At 41.0% G+C, this 25637-nt stretch overlaps 1 protein-coding gene across 1 annotated transcript in view; it reads left to right on the top strand.

Moving 5' to 3' along the window:
• The window catches only part of Abca12 (ATP binding cassette subfamily A member 12), a 168986-nt gene that overhangs the window by 27450 nt on the left and 115899 nt on the right, over positions 1-25637 (top strand). The gene's annotated exons all lie outside the window — the stretch shown is intronic.

Genomic DNA, 25637 nt, shown 5'->3' on the forward strand with positions numbered 1-25637 from the left:
AAGATACTAGGGAGAGAACAGTAGCAGGATATGGTGGAGGTTATGATTTGAGGACAAAAGGATCAGAAGAAATGGATGCACTCTCTTGGGTTTTAACCCAGGACTGTGAGAAAACAAAACAGAAGTAAGTGCAACAATGATTGTGTCTAGTGTTGTCTTTCATTTCTTGTAATAATCCTGAGAGATTCATTGTTGTAGTTCCCAGTGTATGGATGAGCAAGTCAGGATTCTTTTTTTTTTTTTTTTTTTTTTTTTTTTGGTTTTCCGAGACAGGGTTTCTCTGTGTAGCTTTGCGCCTTTCCTGGAACTCACTTGGTAGCCCAGGCTGGCCTCGAACTCACAGAGATCCGCCTGGCTCTGCCTCCCGAGTGCTGGGATTAAAGGCGTGCGCCACCACCGCCCGGCGCAAGTCAGGATTCTTAAAGAAGGAAGTATAGGGTACTTGTCAAACCCATGAGTGCTTGGTCACCGTACTCAAATCAACTAGCAATCAGTACTCGTGACCTTGGGAAATCATTTAACTTTAGAGATAGTTCCAGGTGGTGGTGGTACACGCCTTTCATCCCAGCACTTGGGAGGCAGAGGCAGGCGGATCTCTGTGAGTTCAAGGCTAGCCTGGTCTACAGAGAGAGTTCCAGGACAGGCTCCAAAACTACACAGAGAAACCTTGTCTCGAAACGAGAAAACAAAACAAAACAAAACTTTGGAGATAGCCAGACTACCTTCCTCAAGCATTGAAGGGGAAGTTAAATAAGGGATTACAAGCAGTGAAATAGCATCTACTATGATAATTCATGGTATACAAAAAAGGAAGCCTACAATCAATCTGTGCACAGTTAGTGCTTGGTAAGTAATTAACGTGAGTAGGTAACTTGTCCTAGATTAGACAAGTAGTAAGTAGCAACTTTCTGCTTTGGATCCTGTTCTTCAGATGCATTTATGATGCATGGCATGTTGCTGCAGTAGGAGTAGAGAACTGGGCAGATTCATTGTTTATTACCAAAGGCTCTCCCCCAGTTTTAAAACTTTTTATCTATTTACTTTTGCAAATTATGTCCCAAAACTACTACCAATCTGGTGTTTAAAGAAAAAATTAATTGTTCCTTACTTTAAGTACACCTATCTGAATTATCCTAAGATTTTTAGAAAGGACACAAATTGTTCTTTGATTTCTATACTTATCTATCAGATAATATATGCATAATCATGCCAAGAACTTTGAATAAGAACTCTCTTGATTCCAAATTAGTATTGTTAGAAGGAATAAACCTGGACCACATCCAAAATGAATCCATCTGAGAGCAGGTGTTAATCTGCTTCGGTTCTTGCTGACTTATGTTCTAGGTTCCGTACTTGAGAGTGGAGATTTGAAGTACCGAAGCTCTCTTTTAGTGTTCTGACCATGATTTTGTACTTTTCTTTTGAAATTTCCCCAGTCTTTCCCATTCTTGAGCAGATACTCAGTAAATATTTGTTGAGTAGTTGGATAAATGAATAGATTGACGGGCATACATACATATATATATACACACACACTATATATATATGCATATATATATATATAATTAATGGAATGTTTAATTCAATGTCTCAGTGAAGTTTAAAAACAAATCCCTGCATCTCTTTCACCGCTAAAACTCATTTGAGGAGCCAAGGTGTTATAGACCCTCATTCAGCAAGATTATGATGAATGCAAGATCATACTGAGATTGGACAGTCTTTTCTCCACAAAAATGGGTGCCTTCATCCTCATTTTCCTTTCCTAAATAGAATTGATTTTGCCTCTTCCCATTTATTAAAATCCTGATTGGAGCTGATGACAAATAACTCCAAGTCAAGACTCTGACAGCTTCATTTCCAATCGCCCAGCCAACTCATAAAAAAAATGAATCGAATTCCACTAACTTCCAGCTATTGTGACCTAATGGTTTTCCATTCTGTCAGACTAACTTCTTTGCAATTCCTAAGGAAAAATAATTAAGGATTTATGGGTTTGCTAAAAATGCTCAACACATCTAATGATAACCCTTTATCTTCTTTTATCCCAAACTGGCTCCTGAATGACAGTGTCACAACACACTAAATCATCCTAAACAATAAGATGCCATCCAGTCTTTTCTCTACCCCTACATCCTTCAGTCACCAGACCTTGTCAGTTTGTCCTTCCAAATGTCACTTGAAACTCTGCCTCCATTTCTGTGGCCACTGCCTCTGTTTGCATCTTTACCCTGTCTATCTGTCATGGTGCAATAGCATTTTGTCTGCTTTCCATGCCTCAACATAGGCTTCTTCCATTGACCTTTTATACTGATATCAGTTATGTTCCTAAACCTGGATCTACAAACACTGTTCCATGCTGAACAGCCTTCCGATTCACACGACTGTCAGGTGCAATCATAGGATGCTTTAGACCTTCCATGAGTGGACCACCTCTTTCCACAAACCCCTCCCTGTCCTAGCTGCGTATGTCACATCAGTCAAACAAATAAAGGGAATTTTGCCCTGATGCTACAAATGGGATCTAGAATAATTCAGTCACACACAATGCAGTAGCCTATTTTGCAAGGATAATGAAATGACCAGGTGAGCCAATTGCTTTACATCTGAATTCAAGTTAATGCATTACCATGGGGTTTCATTGTACTGCAGGCTCCTCCAGAGTACCTCTGAATACATTATTTTTCCTTTCATTGTCAATCTCTCAGCTTGTTCCAAGTTGTCCTTCAAAACTCACAGCAGGTACTGTTGTCTGTAACACCCAACTCCAGCCCACTCTTTCCTGTGTCACCAAATTTTATTGAGTCTAGAATTTCATATTTTGTGTACTATGGGTACAACTCTATCATCATACACACATTATATCAATAGTAATAGCCTACACACATCCTTGCACCTTGATCTTCCTGAACCCCACCACCACCATTGTACAACCTATACTGCTTGCAAGTGTGTAGAAATTTGTGATCCATATGGACACTGAAGGTCTGTATGTGTACTAAACCATAAAAGCAAGCACCTGGCCATGCTCTCTAGCTTGCTTAGCACATCCCAAGCCAATTTGGCCATTCACGAATGATCATTAGACTCTTCTCCACAGACAGGTATTAACAATAATTCGCTGCTAATTAGAGAAAGGTGAGCTGTGTGTGTCTCGTCCCCTACAGTCTTTTGGCAGTTTGTATATTAACAGTGAAAACAAGCCTCACAGTTTGCCGCATGATGAAAACATTTATTAACCAGCGTGCACCAAGGCAGTCACATGGCGCTTTTCATGAAGTTGAATGAATTCCCAGCTACTTTGTGTTGTGGGTGGTCAAACAAGGACATTGTTGGTGAAGGTACAGCAGAGGCTGTACAGCAGTTTCCTGGCAGCAGAAAGCCCCAGCTCTGGCATTTCCCTCTTGCTACACATATTCTAGAGTATCCTAGCCCCTGGGCCTGATGCTTCTTAGACATTGTCTGTGCAATAGACAATATAAAGGTGGAAAGGCCTTTATAGCATTAGCTTATATACCACTTATTTTGCTGATGAGAACTTCATAGCTGGAATTTTCTCCAGTCCTTCCCCGGGCCCGCAGCCGCTCAGATCCAAATAAACTCACAGGTGCTTATATTAATTAAAACTGTTTGGCCTAATGGCTCAGGCTTCTTGCTAGCTAGATCTTACACTTAAATTAACCCATAATTCTTAATTATGTTTAGCCACAGGCTAAACATACCTTTTCCCAGTTCTGACTTCACATCCTGCTTCCTCTGTGTCTGGCTGGCGACTCCTGACTCAGCCTTCCTGTTCCCAGAATTCTCTTCTCTCTTTGTCCTGCCTACACTTCCTGCCAATCAGCACTTTATTTATTAACCAATCAGAGCAACACATTCACAGCATACAGCGTGATATCCACAGCAGAACTTACTTCTAACTATGTTGCTGAACACATTCATTGTAGGGCTGCTTGAGGTCCAGGCAGGAGAAGCATTTCCTTGCAAATGGCCATCCTGGTTCACTTTCTTTTAGAGGTAACTATTCCTGCATGTATGTCTTCCTGATATGGGAGCTTCCAACATTCCCTGTGGATTGTGGACTATAACTAGAAAGTTCACTGATAGTTTCTATGTTGTAGATTTGAATTAACTAATGCTCCTAGCTCACTGCACATGAGGCATTTTAAAATAAGTTACTGATATCTTGGAACCTCCAGCCAGACATAGTGAGTGCTTGCCAGCTCCCTCCTAAAGATGTACCATTGAAATGCTGCTGACAGCAAAGGATGCTGGCCAGGATACTTGATTAGCTGAACAAAGAATTTTTTCTTCTGGCTTAAATCCATTTGGTATTTCCCATTCATCGCCCTCTCCCAGGGCTCACCCTGTTAGCATCACCCTCTCACGGTTCTGGCTTCCATCTCCTACCACTGTGTGCTGCCTTTTTATGCTTCATATAAGTGCCACATGCTGATCTTATCACTTACCTTTGGGATCTGGCAATTACTAATATTACTTGTACTTACATGCTTAATGTCCTTGTGGAAGTCAATGATTGGGGCATTATGGAACATGCCTGTTCTTACAGGTTTCTTCCTCCTCCCCCTCTCTACTCATTAGTTTGGTCATAGCTACTTGTAAATATAATGAGCTAAAATGTCTATAGTGAATATATGACCACCCAAATTACCAGCCAGAGAATCTTACCCTCATGTATATAAAGATAATATGAAAAGATAGGATAATACACACACACACACACACACACACACACACACACACACACACACACACACACCAATTTAGGTCAGGACGTGCTGAAATGAATACAATTATAAAAAAAAATGGTTTCAAGAATTAACAGTTTTGTGAGCAAGACTAACTACTGTAAGTAACTAGTGTGAATCTTTCACATACAACATCCCGTTTGATGTCCAAAATATCACTATGGGAAGATGCTCTTGCCCTCCTTTTGCTCACAGGCAGCTGGGCAAGGTCATTCCGTGGTAAGGCTGGAGCAGGCTTAGAGTCCATGTCTGGGATAATACCGCACACATCTCCATTATAGTCCATTGCCAAAAGCATTTTGAAATCTTGATCCGGTTCACTTAATTTCAATTTGTCTTTAAAGCAGTGACTGTCCAGCACATGTAAGGCATGGGAAGCACATTATAATTGAGATCTGGACTTTATAGCTCAGAATTCTTAGATGGGCACTTAGTACCACGCTGCTCATTCATTTCTTCATTTGGCCACCCCACTGTAACCTCCTAAGGTCCTTCTCCAATCATATTATGACAGAGCTATATATACATGGCATGATAGGCATAAAAAGCCTTGTGAGAAAGGCAAATTGACCTTCACGGAGAGCTGTAACTGTCCATAGGTTCCCTGGGTGAAATGGGAACATCAATCTCTGTGCAGCTGTAGATGAATAGTGATGTGGCGTCCCCAGCCACGCTTCCTCTCCTGACGACTAAGGTTTCTCTGAGGACTTGATAGCTGAGAAGTTTCTATCTACAGCCATTCAAGTTCACAGAAGGCTGCCTTTGATTTTAGCATCTGTAAATCTTCCTTCATTTCTGCTTTTAAAGAGTTGTAGGGAAACAGTTGCAGCTGTTTAATTTGTACCACATGACACACAAGTGCTATGACTTGGGTTGACATTCAATAAATAAAGGGTCATTGTGCTTATGTGTTCTGCTATAATAAAGTATGGTTCATGTATGAAGATTGCCGTCTGGGATGTGGATCAAAAATGTGCTTTGTAGCAAAGATAAATGGTAGAAATTTCATGACACAGAAATCACAAAGGCCAACCATATCAACAAAGTTTCCATTTTGCTGTAGGTTTTTAAGGAAAATTACGCCTAAAAATTAAAGCTTGGACACTCAGTATGTGCAGTGGTTTGAAAGAGAATACCTTCCCAGAGGCTCATATGTTTGACTACTTGGTCCCCAGTTAGTGGAACTGTTTGGGAAGGACTAGGAGATGTGGCTTTGTTGGAGGAGGTGTGTCAATGGGGGTTGGTCTTTGAGGTTTCAAAAGCTCACACCATTCCCGGTTGTCTCTCTCTCTCTCTGCTTTATGGTTGTTGTTTCAACATGTAAACTCTCAGCTACTGCTCAGCACAGTGTCTGTCTGCCTGCCTGCTTCCATGCTTACCACTGGAATAATTATGGACTCTAACCCTCTCGAACTGTGAGCCCCCAGATTAAATGCTTTCTTTTATAAGTTGCCTTGGTCATAGTGTTTTGTCATGGCAATAGAAAGCAAATAATTTAGTATGTTGTAGCCCAACCTTTGTCACTGGGCTGAATATTCATAGTAAAGACATTAGTTATGTCATGTGGGCTACTCTACCACGAGTGAGCTATGCCTTTGATCCCATTGTCCCTAACAGGACACCATGGGTGATGGGTGATGAAGTGCTCAGGACATCTAATAAGCATCTAGACAGAGTGTAGAAAGCAGAATTATGCTCATTCTAGTGACAATTCATGTGCTTAATTTTTTCCTGTTCTGACAAATTCTTTCCTCATTGCTTATCATAAAGGAATATTGTCATAAAATCTCTCTGAGGCCAAATGCAATCAAGGCTTTCAGACCATGAAACACTCCCAGCTTGTCACTTTCCCCCCTGTTACAACTTCAAGCCTTCGTTCATCCTTTTTTGAACTCTGACCTCTAAACAGCCCTCTCTAATGTCCCACTCAGAAAAAACCATCATCAGTGTCCTCTTTTCCTTATCAAACTTTGACATCCCACAGTCTATTGCTAAACTTTTTCTCCTGCTTGGAGAGCCTAGGTGTTACGGCGAACAGTGGTATTCTCTATAAATATGTTAGGTATCCAATACCGTGAACTTCTATTATTCTGGTTTAAATAAACAATTCTCCACAGTGTTATTATTACTAGCAGGAATAGCTGTCATAAGTCAAGTTAGGGAGACAGTTTTAATAAGGAATAACTTACATCAGCTCTCAGATGACCCAGTCTCACACATGATGCAATAAGAAGAAAAAGAGACTGGAGAACACAAGTTCTGTTTGAAGTTCCAGTGTGTGGGTGGAGAGATGACTCAGTGGTTAAGAGCACTTGTTGCCATCAGAGAGGACTAAGGTTCAGGTCTTGAACTCACATGGCAGCTTACAATCATTGTAACTGCAGTTCCAGGGGATCTGGTGCACTCTTCTGGCCTCTGAGGACACTGTGCACACGTGGCACACAGACAAGCAGGAACACACACATATGCATAAATGATATTAAATAAAAATGTTAAGTTCCAGTAATATTAGACAAATATCACTGAGGTTTTTATTACCTAACACATAAATAAGGAAATGATGCTTATCTCCCACAGGTACCTCAACGAGACCCAAATACAATGCTGTTTATGGAAATATCTTTAAAGCATCAAGACACCCTATAGTTACATATAGATGCATATATGAAATGAATGAAAGAGATGCCTTCAGCAAACTCTTTGAGAGATACAACAGATTGCATGCATTCAGGAAAACTACAAGAATATTGGCATTAGCAATATGTATGGAACAATGAATGGGTCACACACTTGAACGTTGATGTCACAGCCTCTTTGATGACACTCATGGGCTCTTTCACATCAGCCCAGCCTTGAAGCTATCAGGCTGGAAGCAGAAAATAAAGACAACTGCTTAAATGATGAATATTGATTGTCTGGGGCCTAAGTTCTTGTGAGTGCTGCGGCACAATTATGAAAGTGCTATTACACAAACAAAACGATTTATCTTAGTAGGTGGGAGAGACATCCTGTGGTTGGAAAATTGTTGAGGGATGGAGACTAGCAGGAATCTTACTCAATGCTAAGCTTTGACTATGTCCTAAATATGGGAGGGTAGCCTAAGAAAGAGCGAATTAGTAGTGTGCCAGGAAGAATCGAGCAGTTCAGTGTGATACTTACGCCAATTGCAACTGCATATAGGCTGTGATGGGAGAAACATGCTTTTGTCTGCAGCTTTGGGTAACACTCTTAATAAGTTATGCCAATGTACTACTTTATGTAACAGTATGGATAAGCTGTGTAGCACTGTTAGCCAAGATATTTCCCATAGTCTAAGGACAAAAGATTATCTAAGGCCCTTTTCATACTGGCTTTGGGTTAGAACCTTCAAAATCTTGCATTTTATAAAATACAAAACTCCACTTTGTTTTCCTGAACCACCTCCTCTCTCTTGACCCGGCATTCTCTCTTGCAAGCTCACAGGCTTTCTAAAGACATGTGTACAATGTGTGCTCACTCTCTGTGTGGTAAGCCCTGAGATATGTGACATGTATCAGAACATCCCACCATTCAAAAGTAATATTATTTAGAGAGAAAACAAAATCTAAGCCCTGCCTTGTGTTTTATTTGTTAGCTTGTTTTTCTGAGAGATGAAAGCAAGTAGACTCAAGACAAAATTTAACTGGAGCTTTGGAATACAAATATGTACTACATAAAACTCAAGGTAACTGGCATCTATTTTCCTAGCCAGAAATTGGTACCATAAAATCAGGCTTAACTCAGGAAGCAAAAATTAATGATAAGCCAAGTGATTATCAACAATTGATTGACCAACAAAGGAGTTGCCAAGCACGGATCCAGAGAAGATGGAAAAATATTATAGTTCTGAGGGTGAGCAAAGAAGAGCTTGACTTAGAACTCATTTTGCAGTTGCCTGACACTTTCAGTATTGTTTACATGGAGCCACCATTACCTAAATAAGAAGGAAGTAAAGTACAGAGTAGAAATCCAACAGTCAAGACACAATCCCAACTTCTAATCGCATTTAGCCCCAGTAGAGGTGGGAATGAATGTGGCTGTCACCGTGGCCACTCTTAAGCCTGCCCCCTGCTTACTCCTATGTTCAATCAGTAGCCTTTGCTTTTTTTTTTTTATCTACAATGTGTAAATAAGTACTTTTTCTTTCTTAAAAAGATGAGGGCAATTCTTCTTGGATTTATAATCGTGCGTATATAAAGCCTTTCGAAACATTAATAAGAATACGTGTTTATCCTATGATAAGTTCTTATACATTTCTGACTTAGACTTGCCACTTAAAAGAAGTATCCCCTTTATATTTTTCAAGGAATTTTAAATAACTATATTGAAGAGTAAGTAACTATTCATAGCCCCATTTTCATGTGAAGAAGAAGGGAAACAATGCGAGGCTGACAACGTAAAATGGGCCTTTTGAATACATGCCAGATTCTCCTAATTCCCATAAACAGCAGAAAGAAAACCCACCTAGCAAAGCTGTCACATAAATGGAAGACTTACATTGCCCAAAGAGATATGCGTTAAGAATATAATAAGTACTATGATCAGCGCATCTATCCACAATCAGTATTTTGGTATTAATCCTATTGGCATACCCAAATTTAACTTTTCCAACTTTTTGTGCTGTACCCGAATTCCATCAGCGTATTTCAATGCTGAAAGCCACTTGCCTTGAACGTAAAGCTTTTGCTCATTTCCACGGAGCACAAACAGAATACTAAGAACTGTACAGTCTCAGCAAAGGAAATAATGAAAACAGTCCAATGCTTATGGAAAAACATGTGGTGTTTTTAGGAACAACAGGCAAAAGCTGGCAGCTCACTTTGTAGACTTGAGTGACAAGGCACAAGAAAGGCAGTGGAGAGGGAGGGATGAAGCCGGTCTGGACAATTTTCATGCTTTCCCCCCACCCCTACCCCGACTTCATTCTGCCTTTAAGCACCCTGGGACGGCAGTGATGAAGTTACTCCAATTGTGATGTTTGAAAAGTGGAGAGCAGATGGAGCTTTGAGATACCTTCCCTCCTTCATTTCTTTTATTTATCAACCTTCTCCAGGGCTGACCCTGAGGATCTGATATTGGGTATTGACCATTTAGTAAGCTCTTTCAGTCAGTGATCTACTTATTCTCTCTGAGCCCGAAAGGAAGTCTATTGATTTCCAGGTTCTAATTCTTCAGTTTCATGTGGGCTGTCACTTTTTTTTTTCCATCCTGAGATGTTTCTCCTGTGTCACAGCGATTCTCTGTTTCATTGACCATCACCAGTATTGAACTGGGAAGGGAAGACGGTATAGGGAGCAATTTTAATCTTTAATATCTCTGAAGATGGGCCATTGGAAGACATCTTCACTTCCTGCTATTCCTCCTCACATCATTAGGCTAAGAGAAAAGCAGCATCTGCTTGCCTGAGATTTAGATTGCCATGAAGGCCACTGAATAGGTACAAAGAACTCAAGAAGGAAGGATAATGCAGCACATGACTCACCTAGTTCACTTGCCAGTTCTCGTAGAAGTCTCTTTCAATTACTCTACTTGCGAGTAGGATTTCATTTTATTGCTACTTTAGAGAAGTGTATTCCTAGAAGGGAAGTTCTAAAATAAGACAAGGAAGGGCCATTGTCTGGACATATTGTGTTAGGTATAACTCTTAAATATTCATGGCCCCAATGAAAAGTTGATGGCCAGGATTTACTTTGCTGTCTCCTTATAATTCCCTTTTCCAGATAGCTTCCATGTTAAGGATATAAAAGATTTTCTTTGAACAAATGCGTTGATTCAATAGATGAATGCATAATGATGCTGTGTCCGTGATGTAGACCCAGAGATTGGGACAATATCTAGCTAGGAAAGGACAACAAAGGACATACCTGCCACATGTGACTTCATTAGATCCAGAATTCATTTTTAAAGTCTGAAAGGATTCAAAGGCAGACTTCCCCATGACCATAACAAGAAATAAATATCATACACATGAACTTGCATGAGTCTATAATATCTGCATCCTCTCAAACTGACAGTGTAGGAGGACAAATCTCAACATGACAATGCACCATCTTGCAATTCATTTTTCCGTGGAATGATGGAGACCGCCAACTTAGGTTTTCCAATGGAAGCCATAGGAGTCTAGGGGCCAGGAAACGGCATTGCTTCTCTTGATTTTCACTTTTTAAGAATTCAGATGAAATTTCAGGGCAAAACCCAAAGCATTAACAAATCCATATCATTTATCACTGGTTCTAAGAGTATCTTTGAGGAACTGCTAGCTGGCTAATGATGAATCTGTTGACTAAAGTGTGAGGAGAGAGAGAGAGAGATCATAGGAATTCACCTGAGGATTGTACATATTTTTCCTTTAGCAGAAGAGAGCAGTGACTACTCAGGTAGCCCACTTGGGTCAGCTGTAATAAATCAAATTGTGTTTTTCTAACTGGCTGAAATTCTTCATAAGAATTAATTGATTATTCGCAGCTAGGAAAAGCTAGTCATTGTCAATTTTTTTGTGACTGTCCCATAATAGTGTCACTGAACATCCCCTAGGTAACCTGGGGCATTTTTAATAGTAGATAAAAGATCTAATACTAGGAGATTTTCAAAAAGCAAGTTGAGATAGGCATTCAGATTGAACAGTGAGTTGGCTTTTAGAAACCAGTAAAAATATATTCATTAATAATTCAGAAGTGATGCAAATGAATAGTACATATTTACTAACAACACAAAGTTTTCAGGATTAGGAGAAACTCTTAAAGGACTTAATTAAGCTTGGTAATGGGTAAACACAAAAGCACACAATGCTCAGTGGGAACAAGATGGAGGTAATGTATAACGAACAGTTTGGAGCCCTGCATTTAATGAACTCTGAATTAGCCATTCCTCTTAGGAACATAGATCCTAGCTAATATCATAATAAACAGGGCAAGGAGGATGGCGGGAACACAAAAACGAAATGCCTAGGTCAATGAGTTTTTCACAAGATTTGCACAAAGGGATGGAGTTTATTAACTTAGAGTGTTGCAATAAAGTTCTCCTTGAACTGGCTTGTAGGTAAGATTGCCTTCTAATGAGCCTTCTCAAGTTCTACTGTAACTAAAACCTTCTCATTATGGTTGGATGCAACTCTAGTATATCACCATTAAGAAAAATGTGAAATACTCACAGCTCACTGGCAAGCATAAAAATACTGTACAAATTTCAAAATATACCCATGTTGCAACCTTATAAAATCCTTCCATTTTCATGCTATATTGGACTCAATGCTTATTTTTGTTAACGTTTAACAGAAAGTGAGCATGATCATTGAAGCGCCTGTGTAAACCTTCCAGATCTCATTTTCTCCCTTCCTTCCTTATTTCCTCCTTTGATTGCTAAAGAAACTGTGATTGATGATTCCATGTGCAATATTCTTACACTAGGCTTATGTTTCTACTACTGTCTATGCATCTGGCTATGTTATCCAGTGTTTTTTTTTCCTTCAGTTTCCTAAACTTCATAGAAATGGTATCCCACATGTTCATCCCCTTTCATGTGCATTTTAGGCTCAAGATCATGCTTTGCTCAGCACAGTATTTTGTAGACATCTCCACTGATGTAAACATCACCTTGTCTGCCCACATATATCACAGTCTATCTGCAGTCTTCAGATGGGTATTTATATTGTCTTCAATTTATTTTCAATAACAATGTGATGGGCATTCTTTCACATGTCTCTTATTTTTACTCGAATCTGTCCTTAGAAATAAGCCTATCTCAATCATTGTTGAGTGTGGCCAAGTACCTTCTGTAGTAACTTTACCAATTTACTCTTTCCCATCATGAGAAGAGAGGACCCACTGCTCAATTAGCTCTCTAATTCTTGGTGGTATCAGATCATTTTCATCCAAAATGGTTGGTGCAAAAGGAATCTCTTGATTTTAATTTCTCTAAAGTTTTTCCCTTTCAGCAGAAATATTTCTTGGGAAAATATAGGAAACATTCATTTTATGCTCATTTTTAAATTGAGATGTTTTGAATTGTACAACTTGCAAAATTACCAGCAGAGAGTTTCACTCTGTATTCCCCCCCTTAATGAGAGAGGGAATTTGATAAAAAGTAGTTCTAGCCGAGCTAGAGAGATGGCCAGTGATGTGTTGAGGGCCACAAAGCAGGCCATGGGTCACACACATTGTCTCTTCCGATTGGCAGGGGTCTTGGTAAGGGACTCTGTGGTTTAGCAGAAGAGCCGAGGTTGACAAGATAGGCTTGCTACCTGCCAGCAGAGCCACTTGAAAGAAAGGGTCGAGACACACATTTCCCACTGGCAGGTTGTCACATGTATCATTTGTAAACAGACAGTATCTGAATACCAAAGACCTAAATTTCCCTCTGGCTGATGTGGAGTGATGGGACCCCTAACCAAAGTGCAAGTCTCCCCAGTGAAGAGACCATCTGTTGATTAGAAAAGTACTAAGCTTGTGCGTTTGTGGGAGTTTTTATTTTTTTCTCTGGACAATGATGTCAGCAGCGTCTCTCCTCAGCTCTTATTTTGCAGTATATGACACAAGAGTTCTTGTGAAAACTAACAGCTGACTCAGATTTCCAAATGAAAAAGTCATCGTCAGGAAAGTACCTCTATGGGGCATAAGTCTTTCCCCAAGATCATTATTCCTAAAGGCTTGTAGAAATCACATTTTAATTTCCAATCATAATTTTCAGCTTAAGTGCATAACATTTGAACGTCCCAATCTTGTTTTTACAAGAGATTCTTTTACTCTTAACAATATGATGGATAGGTAGCCCCGATTTTTTTCTTTAATAAGTAAGGAAATTGACTGGAGACAGAGGGTCATTATTACATAATAAATCATTTGCAGGGTTAGGACTTGAAGGGTATTTTCTAACTTCTATTCCTACCTGGTATTTCACTAGCTAGAGTATGTGAACTTTTTGCTGATATGTAGTTTCAGGTAACAACCCATAACTCAGTTTACCCAAAAGGAAAAGGTTTTGGGGGAAAAGCTAGAGTGGACATTTCCCCCCCCTGAATATCCCTTAACAACTTGGCAAGTTATTTCACTATTTTGGTCTGAATTCTGCCTACTGGTCTTAAGATACTGTGTCCACTGACAGCATTCCCCTTCTAAGGGGTGAAGGGAGAATAACCCTCCTCTCTCTCTCTCTCTCTCTCTCTCTCTCTCTCTCTATATATATATATATATATATATATATATATATATATATATATGTGTGTGTGTGTGTGTGTGTGTGTGTGTGTGTATGTACATACATGTGCATTCATGTGGTTTTCTTTTTTGTGTGTACATGTGTGTGCATGTGTAGGCCAGAGGTCAACACTGGGTATCTTTCTTAATCACGCTTGACATTTTTTTTGAGACAGTCTCATGCTTGACATTTTTCTTTTCTTTTGAGGCAGTATCTCTCACTGAACCCGAAGCTTCCCAAATTGGCTAGACTGGCTTACAAGCAAGCTTCAGGGATCCTCCTGTCCCACGCCAGCACCAGGATTACAGGCATGGGTCCCCACACCTGGCTTTGACATGGGTGCTGAGGATTGACCTCAGGTCCTCATTCTTACATGGCAGGCATTATACTGAGTAAGCCATCTCTCCAGCTCATCTTTCACTCTAGTAGCAAATACTTTCATTATTTCCATCCCCATTAAGGATGTTGAGGTACTTTTAGTGATGTTCCTGTGCTGGCCTGAGGATAAATTTACTAGGAGGCCCTGGAATGAAGCCCTTGGTACCTGATAGGCAGGATTCTTTCCATATAGGAAAAACCATCCACATTCCCAACACATTGATTTATTTTTATTTTATTTTATGAATGCTGTAAACTGAGTCACATTTCTGTAGTTCCTCGACTTGTCTAGGACATTCAGATCCAAGCCTGTGGCACCTTGACCAGCATGTGTCCACCTCTGGCCTCACCATTGGGGGGGCCTTTGTTTTCCTGACTCTCCTTTGCTCTTCTGATTTTCCCATTACTTTATTGTTTTTCCTCATTATGGAGTGTGTGCTTTTACAGCCCCCTCAAATTCTTCCAGAATAAAATTCCCACCTCTAAGCAATGTCTCAGACTGGTTTTACAGAGGGACTGCCCGACGACAATGCACAGATCTGAAATGCTTCCCGACTCACCAGAGCTAGGCTACATTAGTGGGGTGTCCACTCACAGGCAAGTTTTAAAGACTGAGGTAAAACCAAGATGTAAGGGGTTCCCCAATGCAGGGCCTTTTCAGCAAACATGTATGAGATCACAGATTAAGTACTCTCTCTATATGCCTTGTGGATATTATTCAGTACTACCTTAAAAAAAGAGTGAGGGAAAAAAAGGGAAAAGAAAAAAAAAATCCTGTGATCACTCATCTATAGGTACAAAATTAAAGTTAGTTATTCAGGTTTTTTGTTTTGCTTTGCTTTGCTTTGTGTGTGTGTGTGTGTGTGTGTGTGTGTGTGTGTGTGTGTGTGTGTGTGTGTATTTGTCTGTAAAACTTTTTAAAGTCTTTAATATGCAAATATATTCTGTATTTCCCAGAACAGGGGCTAGAGTTTAGTTTCTTAAACTCTTCGGGCCCAAGAGTCTGGATTACGGAAATCTCTGATGCTCCTCCACTCTCTGCTCCCTAAACTCAACATCACATCTGAGATCAGAACAGCAGAGAGGCATTAAATCCTCCGTTCATCTCCTCCCAGGGCAGGCTTCAGGCCTCTGCTGCCTGGGGCCCTGGGCGATCCACAGGAGCCGATAACCATTCAGGCAGCATTTTGCTTGCTAGACAGAGTAGATGCCCTTGGTATGTCGGGAGACACCCCTCTCCAGTGTGCCTCTCTTTTGATATGTGCGGAGGGGACAGGGGCTCAGGAGAGGGCTCCCCACAGTGGTTCTCACCCCAGGGGTTTATTACAAGAACTCCCAGATCAGGCCTCAGGCCTTTTTGACAATGTTCATCTGCATAGTTGTGACCAGTAGATGCCCATCCAGCCTAATTCAGCCCCTCCCACGGGCCAAAGGGAAGGTTCCCCATTGAGTCTGTCCAAGAGAATCAAGGGACTAAGTTATAGCGAGAGGCTAGCTCACAATGAAGGAAAGGAGAATCTAGGCTTCATTTTTTTTCCCCTTAAAACTCTAATTTAGCTGTAGAGAGGAAAAATAGTTGCTTAAGATTCTGTTTACAGATGGTGAAAGCAGAGAGGATTTTTTTTTTTTTTTCAAAATGAAATTGAAGCTTTGTTACTGAAAAGGAAGTTTCGGGAAAGCAAGCCTGTTAGTTATTGTTGCCCCTTATCTAGAAAGATCCACAGAGCCTTTAAGATAAGCCGGGGACCTCAACATGTTTGCCCAGTGGGAATATTTTGAACAGTGTGGCTGAGATTCTTATTTTTAAATTTTCCCAGTTGCAATCCACATGGGAGTTTCTTATCTGCCATGTACCTGTTTCTGTTCTGTCTCCCAAGCTTAAATGAAGATTTTTTTTTTTTTAATTTAAATAGATCAGGGCATGGATGTGGGAATTTCCCACCCCCTTCAGAGAAGAGGGAGAGACATTCTGTTATGGACACTCAGTGAGGTAGGATTCTGGAGCCTTCTAAGCCGAGCATTGACCCAACTGTACACTTGAGGGTCAAAGAAGCAATAGTCAGAGGAGCAACAGGGTCCCGAGTCGGGATAGTGTTCTGATAACACATATTTTCCCTTAAGAGCCGATGAACGTTAAGTCAACATTATAAAGAGGCAGGATTTTTTTTTTTTTTTTTTTCCGAGACAGGGTTTCTCTGTGTAGCTTTGTGCCTTTCCTGAATCTCACTCTGTAGACCAGGCTGGCCTTGAACTCACAAAGATCTGCATGCCTTTGCCTCCCGAGTGCTGGAATTAAAGGCGTGTGCCACCACTGCTTGGCTCAAGAGGCAGGAATCTTGACCTTGTTTGTATCCCGTTCTAAAACTATCTCTACAAGGGCAGTTTTTGCACCTTTCAGAATCTGTGTACTTGGCAGCCACTTTGAGGAATGTAGTAGATGTGTGTTAACCATCCCAGTACCAGTCCAAATGGTCCAAGGTCCTGTCTTATTCTTGGTGACGGCAGCCATCGAGCTAGGCAGATGCTAACTTAACTTCTGTTTTGCATGCTAACTACTAAACTCAGGGTCTTACGCGTTCTAGACAGACACTCTGCACCTGAGCTCTGTTCTTCAGACGCCAATCAGTTGAACATGGGACCCCGTGCCCCACTACTTTAAGGATTAGACTTCACACCTGTGCTCTCAACTGCCAGCCGTAGCCCATACACCTTTGCTAATGAATATGAACTCTGAAAACCATCCGCGCGATGGAGCAAGACTTGCCTGGGGAGAATGTGTCATGGCACCACACCCACTGAGCACGCAGTAATTGAAACACCACGCCAGTTGATACAAGTATATATTATGAATTACCAGGTAGAAAGCAACATCATGCAATACTCTTAAGCATTCATTGGCTCAGGGCGCAGAGATGGAAGGCCGGGCTAAACAGCAAAGCCGCAGCCACTGAGTGGTTAAAAAAACAAAACGAAAACCATGGTGTAACAGCAGCCGGATGAGCAAAGAACACATGTTTCTGTGGGCCCGCCTGCTTCAGTGTTTATAATGTCTTTCATAAGCTTCATCTAATTGATCTTCCCTGTGCCCTGTGAGGCAGCCAGGCCCATTATTCTCAATTTTATAGATGTGGAAATAGGTTTAGAGAGGTTAATTTACCCCCCCCCCCACGATTTGGGAATTCAACAGCGAAAGCCATAAATGTACCTGTTTTTCCAAATTCTCAGAATGTTCGCTCCAAGCTGAACAAAATGTTTTCATTGTCAAGGATTCTATAGTCGCATTTTGACATGTTGTTGCTCGTCCGAACTTCACCTTGCTGGAGCTGCCTAATGAATGTCAGACCTGCCCAGCCTGTCCTTTAGGATTGTCACGCAGCCTCATGAGGAATGAGAGACATTAAATTCCTTCAGAAGTCATGGCACGGTCTCAGCTGGCTTTCGGTTGCTGTGATAAAGGCTGTGGACAGAAGCAGCTTGGGGAGGAAAGGATTCCTTTGGCCTACCTGTCCTGATCACAGTCCGCCACTGAGGGAAGACAAAACCGGAACTCAAGCAGGGCAGGAACTGGAGCGGAGGCCGTGGAGGAATGCTGCTTACTGGCTTGCTCCTCGTGGCTTGCTTCATTTGCTTTCTCATCCTACCGAGGACCACCTGCCCAGGAATGGCACCACCCATAGTGAGCTGGGTCCTCCCACATCAGTCAATAAAACACCCCACAGGCCAATCTGACTGAGGCACTTTCTTAAATGAGTTTTTTTTTTTCCCCCACCAGATATCTCTGTCTTGGGTCAAGTTGACAAACAAATAAACAAACAAACACGACAAGAACAAAAATGATGGAATAGGAGATTTTTTTTTCTCAAAACAAAAACTTCATGTGTCTGTCTTTTAAAAATATGTGTTTTCCTATATCCAATTTTTCTGGTGGTTCGGGAGAATAAAGACTTCTGGTTGCATTTTATTTAATAAACATGATGAACTTGAAAATGAGGCAAGTTCACACCCATTGTCTCACCCCTTTATCAACCCTCTAACTCCTGTTTTCATGACTTCTTTTTATTTGAAAATTGAATGTTTTTTTAAATATAAGAATGACCCTTATTTAATCCCTTATCTGGTGCCATGTACAAAATATTTTAGTAATATCTGCTGAGAAGACTCATGGATGACTTCATTTTGTGGATGGTAGAATCAGTGGTTGGTGTTACAGATGTCATGGATTAGTTAGATTTTCAGAGGCACCAATGCTTATGGAACTTTAAGAATAAGAATCATTGGTTATTTTGAATAATCGAGCCTACCCATTTTTATGACCCAAGAATACAATATAGTACTATCTACTGAAGGCACAGTATTTGTTATGTTGACTTAACATTGGGAAAAAAGCTGGTGCTTTGGTGTAGTAACATGAAGGTCGAAATTACACTCAAGTCCTACATCATGCAGTATTCCTGTGACCTTGGGAGTTTTTACCAATATTAATTCAAATACATTTGATTTGGTTTATTGCAGAGTGTTGAGCATCATGCTAAGGATTTTCTTTCTTTCAAATAACTTATTATTCATTCAGTATCTTAAAAATTGCATTTTGCTGATTTTCTTTTCTATTGGAGTGTTCAAAGTCCTATCAGGTTTTATCCTAGGTTGTCACATGGAGCCTCATGGGTGCTGAAGCCCTTTCTCAGAGGGTCTGGAATGAAGAAGGGCAAATGCAATTGTGTTTATTGGCTGGAAGGTGGCAGATCAACAGACCTTCCAGTCAGGTACAACCTGATGGGAGGTTCCTGTGAAGGGAAGTCCTCTAGGCCTCTTAGACAATGCTTATGAAATGACTGGAAAGGATGGCTTTATATCCTTCCCAGTTTTAATTATGTCTTTAAAAATGTAATTAAGAACAAAATTTGCTTGAAAACTACCACAGTATAATTTTACTTTAATAAATCATCATCATCATAATCATTATTGTTATTTTGGTTTTTTGAGAACAGGGTTTCTCTGTGTAGTTTTGGTGCCTGTCCTGGATCTCACTCTGTAGACCAGGCTGGCCTCGAACTCACAGAGATCCTCCTGGCTCTGCCTCCTGAGTGCTGGGATTAAAGGCGTGCGCCACCACTGCCTGGCCTGCCTTTATTTTAATAAATTATTACAAATATACTTTGGAGACCCATTTCCCTACCTGTATTATTTCATTTGCATTTGAGTATGTACTTGCTTGCAGATGATGCTTTGGATCTGTTGGTCTCATTTACTCTTGTCCTAGAGTTGCTTAACAAAAAGAACCAGCATGTGTCTGATCAGAAGGCCTTCTACTCATTATGACAACAGGACCCTCTGTCCCAATCTGTTAAGAAAATATAACACCCTTAATGAGTAAGTCACTATGTTCTGAGTCCAGATTTTTCCTTTCTATGATTTAATATATCTCTTCATTGCAATAAAGATTAATTTCTTTCACCTGGAAATAAAAAACCACCCCGTAGGCTGGGTACTGACCTGTTTTGAAAGAAACACAGTGGAAACGTGTGGATTCTATCATTACTGTAACATCTATAAATGTCACCACACCAGCTTTACAAATTCCTCCTGGCCTAATGGTGTCAAGTGGAGAGTGCTTCATTACAATAAAGACTGACATTTCTGTTTTCACCAACATAATAAACAAAAGATCAGCTGTCTAAGCAATGCCAGTGAGCACCTTGCTCCTGAGTTTGTTATGGAAATAGACAGAAATCCTGCTGAAGTAAAAGTGGAGTAGAAAGGGAGGCTGGTGGGAGAACACCGCCAAATTCTAGGCCACGAAAATGAGCGAAGAGATGATCAAGTGGAAGATGAGAAGAGAAAGAGAAACAGGGTTGTGGAAAGCAAAGAAGGAAGACTAGGAAACAAGGGAAAGAAGTCTAAGAAGGAAATTAGATGCAATGATGAAAGAAGAAGAGAAGAGGAAATGAAATGAGAGAATGAATGAATGAATGAATGAATGAGGAAGGCTCACCCTCCCAGAGCACAGCAAACTACAGTCCACTAGCCACATCTAGCCAACTGCTCGCCTTTGTGAACAGTTTTGGGGCAACACAAGGGAGCTCACTGAGCTACACATTGTCTGTAGCTTCTTTCAAATGAAAAGTTACAGGCTGAAGTAAGTGTGATGGTGTGGGTACAGTCTACGCAGCTAAAACATTTCCTATCTGAGTAAAGGACCACTGTCCAATGCTGTGTTGAGTGTGAGCCAGAACTACCTGAAGTGATTGTGAGCACAGATTGCTGAACCAGCCTTCCTGAGGAGCGCTAAGTAGAACTTTTGAGTTGGGAGCAGAGCTAAGGCCTCTCCTTTCCTTGTTGGTGGAAACTGAACCCAGGGTGTCGTCTGTATGCAAAGCAGGTGTCCTGTCACCAAGCTGCATTCCCTGAAATGTTCGTTTCTAACAAGGTCCCCGGTGATGCTGCTGAGGCTATGGTCCACACATTGCTTTAATCTTCACGTCATGTCTCACAAATGGTGCTCTGAATAGGATTTTTGTGTAGTGGGAAAGGAAAAGAAAACTTGATCTTTCTGGTCAGTAATCATAGATGTACGGGCTGACATCACTACACAAAATATGTGCTGCTCAAAACTCTTAGATCTGAGTCTTCTTGTGATTTCGGTTTTACTGAATTTGATTTAGTTGAGATTCATTTCTAAAGTTGTCCTATAGCTGATCTTGATTGAACCTCCCAAGCCAAACTTGAGTGTGTTGAAGTTATAATGGGACAGTGTCAGCAATGTGGACTTTATCCATTTTAAGGAAATAACTCTCCCACCCAGGGCTGGTCACTCGCTATCTTTGGTGCTACTGGGAGACTGAGCCACCGGTGAATCGACATTTTCATTACTGTTCCCCTTTTTCCACATTCAGATTGCTGTGTTGGGACAGATTAGCCCCACCCCACCCTGCCCCCCCTCCTTCCCCCCTCTCTGTCTTCCCTCCCTCACAACTTTTCGTCCAGTGATGGGCTTAGGCATTTTCCTGAGTGTGGAATCTGCGTATCATGATACCAAGGGTTTTATCCTGCCTGGCATCCTGAGATCTGAGTTTACTTGCCAGTTTGCTGCGGTTTGGTTTGCATAGTCATGGCCTTCCTCTACATGATTCCTTAAGCCTGAGCTCTGGTTGAGGAGATGATCATTAAATTGTTAGGATAAACTATGCATCAGCTTAGAAGTTCTGTGAAAGATAGGGAGCGATTTCTCTTTTTCCTTTACCCTGGCATTTAGGGATATAAAAGGAAACATTATTTTAGAATCTGAACACTACAGAGACACCTTTAGAGTAGAGTAAGTTCAAGTTAAAATTAGCCACTCTTTAGAACTCGTGGCTGTTTGTTGATGCATGGCTCTGAGGAGCTACTTCCTTGAACAGATAAAACCAAGATGGGTGGAAGACAGAAAAATCCATTTTCCTTTCACAAGAAAGCAACAAGAGTTTAATCTCTCTTGATTCTTATTTGTCAGCTTTAGAGAGGTTCCATGTTCTATAAAAAGTGGATATGTAAGAGAAAAGGAATTATGGCTGTGCAGTAAAGATGAGTGCAACATGCATGTTGCATGCCGAGCACAGCACACAGGACCCAGGAGGTGATCAGTCCAGCAGCATTCTGCTCCTGCAGCAGGGCCCCTCACCATGATGAGTGCACAGACCTGAGTTCAAAGACGAAGGCCACAGGACCCAGGAGGTGATCAGTCCAGCAGCATTCTGCCCCTCACCATGATGAGTGCACAGACCTGAGTTCAAAGACGAAGGCCACGTGTGTCCTGGAGACAGCACACACCCTATGAGACACTTAGGCGAAAGGGAACCAATTCTTTGTTTACATCATTCTATGATGGCAGCTTGAATATCACTTATCAAAAGTCTAGGCACAGGGTTGCCATCTCTACTTTTGATGCTCTGGGAGCTTTGTGTGTGTGTTTTTTTTTTTTTTTTTTTTTTTTTAAAGAAAGCCCGTGATGAGCTTTCCTACAAAGTAGGTTCATCCTTTTTAGGAGGTTGAAGACTGTTGTGAGTTTATGCTCTTTTGGATTCTTCTTAATCAAATTGGCAAGTTAAAATCAGTTCTAGGAAAGGTAAAATCAAATGCGAAGCACCCTTTTCCCCATGATATCTTTCCCCGTTTCCCTTCTCTTCAGGCTGTAGAATGTGTAGAATGTAGAATGCCTTTGCATACTTTTGTTGATGATAGCACTGCCCCTCTCAACCACCCTGTCGCACTGAGAAGTGGGACAGAGCAACAGAGCCTGCTGGTCCTTCTGCTCCCGTTCACTCACTTCCTCTCTGCTCCTTTTGTAAAATTGATTATATTTTATGTGTATAGGTGTTAGGCCTGTATGAATATGCCTGTGTACCATATGTGTGCAATGCCCATGGAGGAGGCCAAAAGAGGGTAGTCAATCCCATGTAACTAGAGTTGCAGCCACTTGAGAATTGTCCTGTGGGTGCTGGCCATTGCTCCCAGGTCCTCTGGAAGATCAGCTAGTGCTCTTAACCACTGAGCCATCTCTCCAGTTCCTAAGGCCCCTTTCAAATCGGTGTCTATGTATGCTTGAGACAGAGTGGGAACACTCACATTGGCAGAATCTTATTCTGAGTGAGCACCTATACCTGGGATCTATGTAAGAAGGCAGATGACCAGTAATAGTGAACATGAACTGTAGATGTGCGAAGGTCTTGCAGGTAGTTCACGGAGGCAGAAGTTCACTATAGAGGGAAAGGTGAGAAAGACTAGGAGTCAACTTGATTGGTCCCTTGTAGCAGGTTCCCTGAGGAAGACACAGATGGGCATTGTCAGTTCACTTGAGTTCACATTTGAGTTTGATGGAAGGAATCTTCGTTGTGTGGGCAACTGGGCCTGCTTCCATGGTGCTATTGGGTAGCTGGGTGGGCTCAAGTGCCCTCGAAGCTCTCCTGAGTTTCAAAGCCTTCAAAACTACCGATATTGGTTTGTAAACTATTGGGGTTTGTTTCTGCATCATTTCTTTATGTGTACTAGAATAAATAATTATCAACTGAGTTGCTTAGAAAAAAATTACTTTTCAGTTCTGGAGATCAGAAGTCCAGAATTGGATCCCAGTGTGCTCAAGATCAAGGTGTGAGCAGGCCTTCGTGTCTCTCAAGCTGTTGGAGAAGAACTGGTTTTTCTGGTCTTTTCTATAGGCAGCTCACTCCTGGACTCTTCATCTTCAAGGTCAACAGCACAGCTTTTCCAAAAATCTCTCTCTCTTTTGTTTTTTTTAACCCTCTCACTTTCCTTCTGGGCAGCTTTCCTATGCCGCCTTATGTTGTTTCCAGTTCTTTCTTCCCGCTGGTCTGTCTTTAGGTCATTTAGATCACATTTCTCCACATCACCTTCTCTGCTTTCATATTAATGCATGGCCATGGTGAGCTCACAATGGAGTTCATTGCCTTCTCTTTAAAACGAAAACAGACTTGCGCCGACACTCCTTTAAAGCAGATTCATGAGGAGATTAAGGCTTTGTTTTCTAGTCTCCAGTTCGGAATTTCCCTTATTATTATAAAATCTGTCTTTTTTTTTTTTGAAGTTCATTGTCTCCCGTCGTTTCCCACAGGAGGAATCTAGCATTTTAATATCAAACCTAACTGTGAAAGAACTTGTATTCTACAGTTGGCCAACTGCCTTGCCAGCCAGCACATTTTATAAAGCAGTTGTTAGAATCATCCCTTCACCACTACAGCTCATGGCTAATTTGGGGGGGGGGGGATCTGCATATTCATTCATGTCACTTACTTTTGCTTTTGTTACTTTACAAAGTACTACGTTTCCTTTTGACATTTTTCAAGCAAGATTTGTTTTCATTATTTCTCCTCTCTCGCTTCTTCTCCCTCCCTCGTACCCTGCACCCCAATAGCTTCATTTCTACTTTCAGAATGCAAGTGCCTTTTGCTCCTCCCTCTCAACAAACTTAGTCCCCTCTCATGGTCTCCTATCTAGTTTCATGGTCATTACATGCTCTTATAACCTCTCATTTACATACATACAAACATTCAAAGTTAGGATCCACATGCAAAATGCAGCATGCGAGTTTCGTTTTTCTGAGACAGGGCAATTTCGCCTAATGCAAGACTTTCCAGTTCCATCCATTTTCCTGCAAATTTCATTTTTCTTAACAGCTGAATAAAATTACTTTGTGCATATAAACTACATTATCCTTATCCATTTTTCTGTTGATGGGCATCTAGGCTGGTTCCATTTCCTTGCTATAACAATAAACACGGGTGCACAAGTGTCTCTGGGGTAGGATGCAGAGTCCTTTGGGTACATGCCCGAGAGTGGTTTAACTGGGTAATGTGTCCTGCCCAGCCCCAAGGTTCTGCAGCCACTTATAAAATAATCACTCAGAGGCTTATATTAAGTAACAACTGTATGGCCTATGGCAGGCTTCTTGTTAACTAGCTCTTTCATCTTAAATTAACCTATTTCTATTTATCTATGCATCACCACGTGTTCCTTGGCTTTACCCACGTCCCATTACATGCTGCTCCTTGGATGGCGGTTGGCGTCTCCCTCTACTCTCCTTTCTCCTCTCATTCTCTCTCTTGGATTTTCCAGCCTGGCTCCATCCTGCCCTGCCATAGGCCAGTGCAGCTTTATTTATCAACCAATCAAAGCAACACATATTCACAGCGTACAGAAAGACATCCCACAGCAGGGTAGTACTGTAGTTCTGGTTTTAATGTTTTGAGGAACCTCCATACTGATTTCACACTAGTTTACACTCCCACCAACAGCAGATGAGGACCTTCTCTTTCCACATACTTACCAGCACTTGCTATTATTTGTTTGTTTCTTGACAGTAGCCATTCTGATTTAGGTAAGAGATGGTCACAAAGGGGTTTGAATCTGCATTCCAGGTAAAGGATACACACACACACACACACACACACACACACACACACACATACATATATATACACTCACATATATATAATACACACACATATATACACACACATATATATGTATATATACATATACACATATATACACACACATATATGTATATATACATATACATATACACATATATATTTGCTAGCCATTTGGGGGCTTTTTTGAGAGATATCTTTTCATTTCATTGGCCATTTGTTGATTGGCAACTTTTTGTTTTCAGTCTTTAATTTTTGCAGCCCTTTACATCTTTTATGTATTAACTCCCTCTCTAAGGTGTAGTTGGCAAAGACTTTTCTCCTATTCTGTAAGCTGTCTGTCAACTCTGCTGATAATTTTACT

Source organism: Peromyscus maniculatus, chromosome 13, assembly GCF_049852395.1.
Source record: "Peromyscus maniculatus bairdii isolate BWxNUB_F1_BW_parent chromosome 13, HU_Pman_BW_mat_3.1, whole genome shotgun sequence".
Taxonomy (NCBI): Eukaryota; Metazoa; Chordata; class Mammalia; order Rodentia; family Cricetidae; genus Peromyscus; species Peromyscus maniculatus.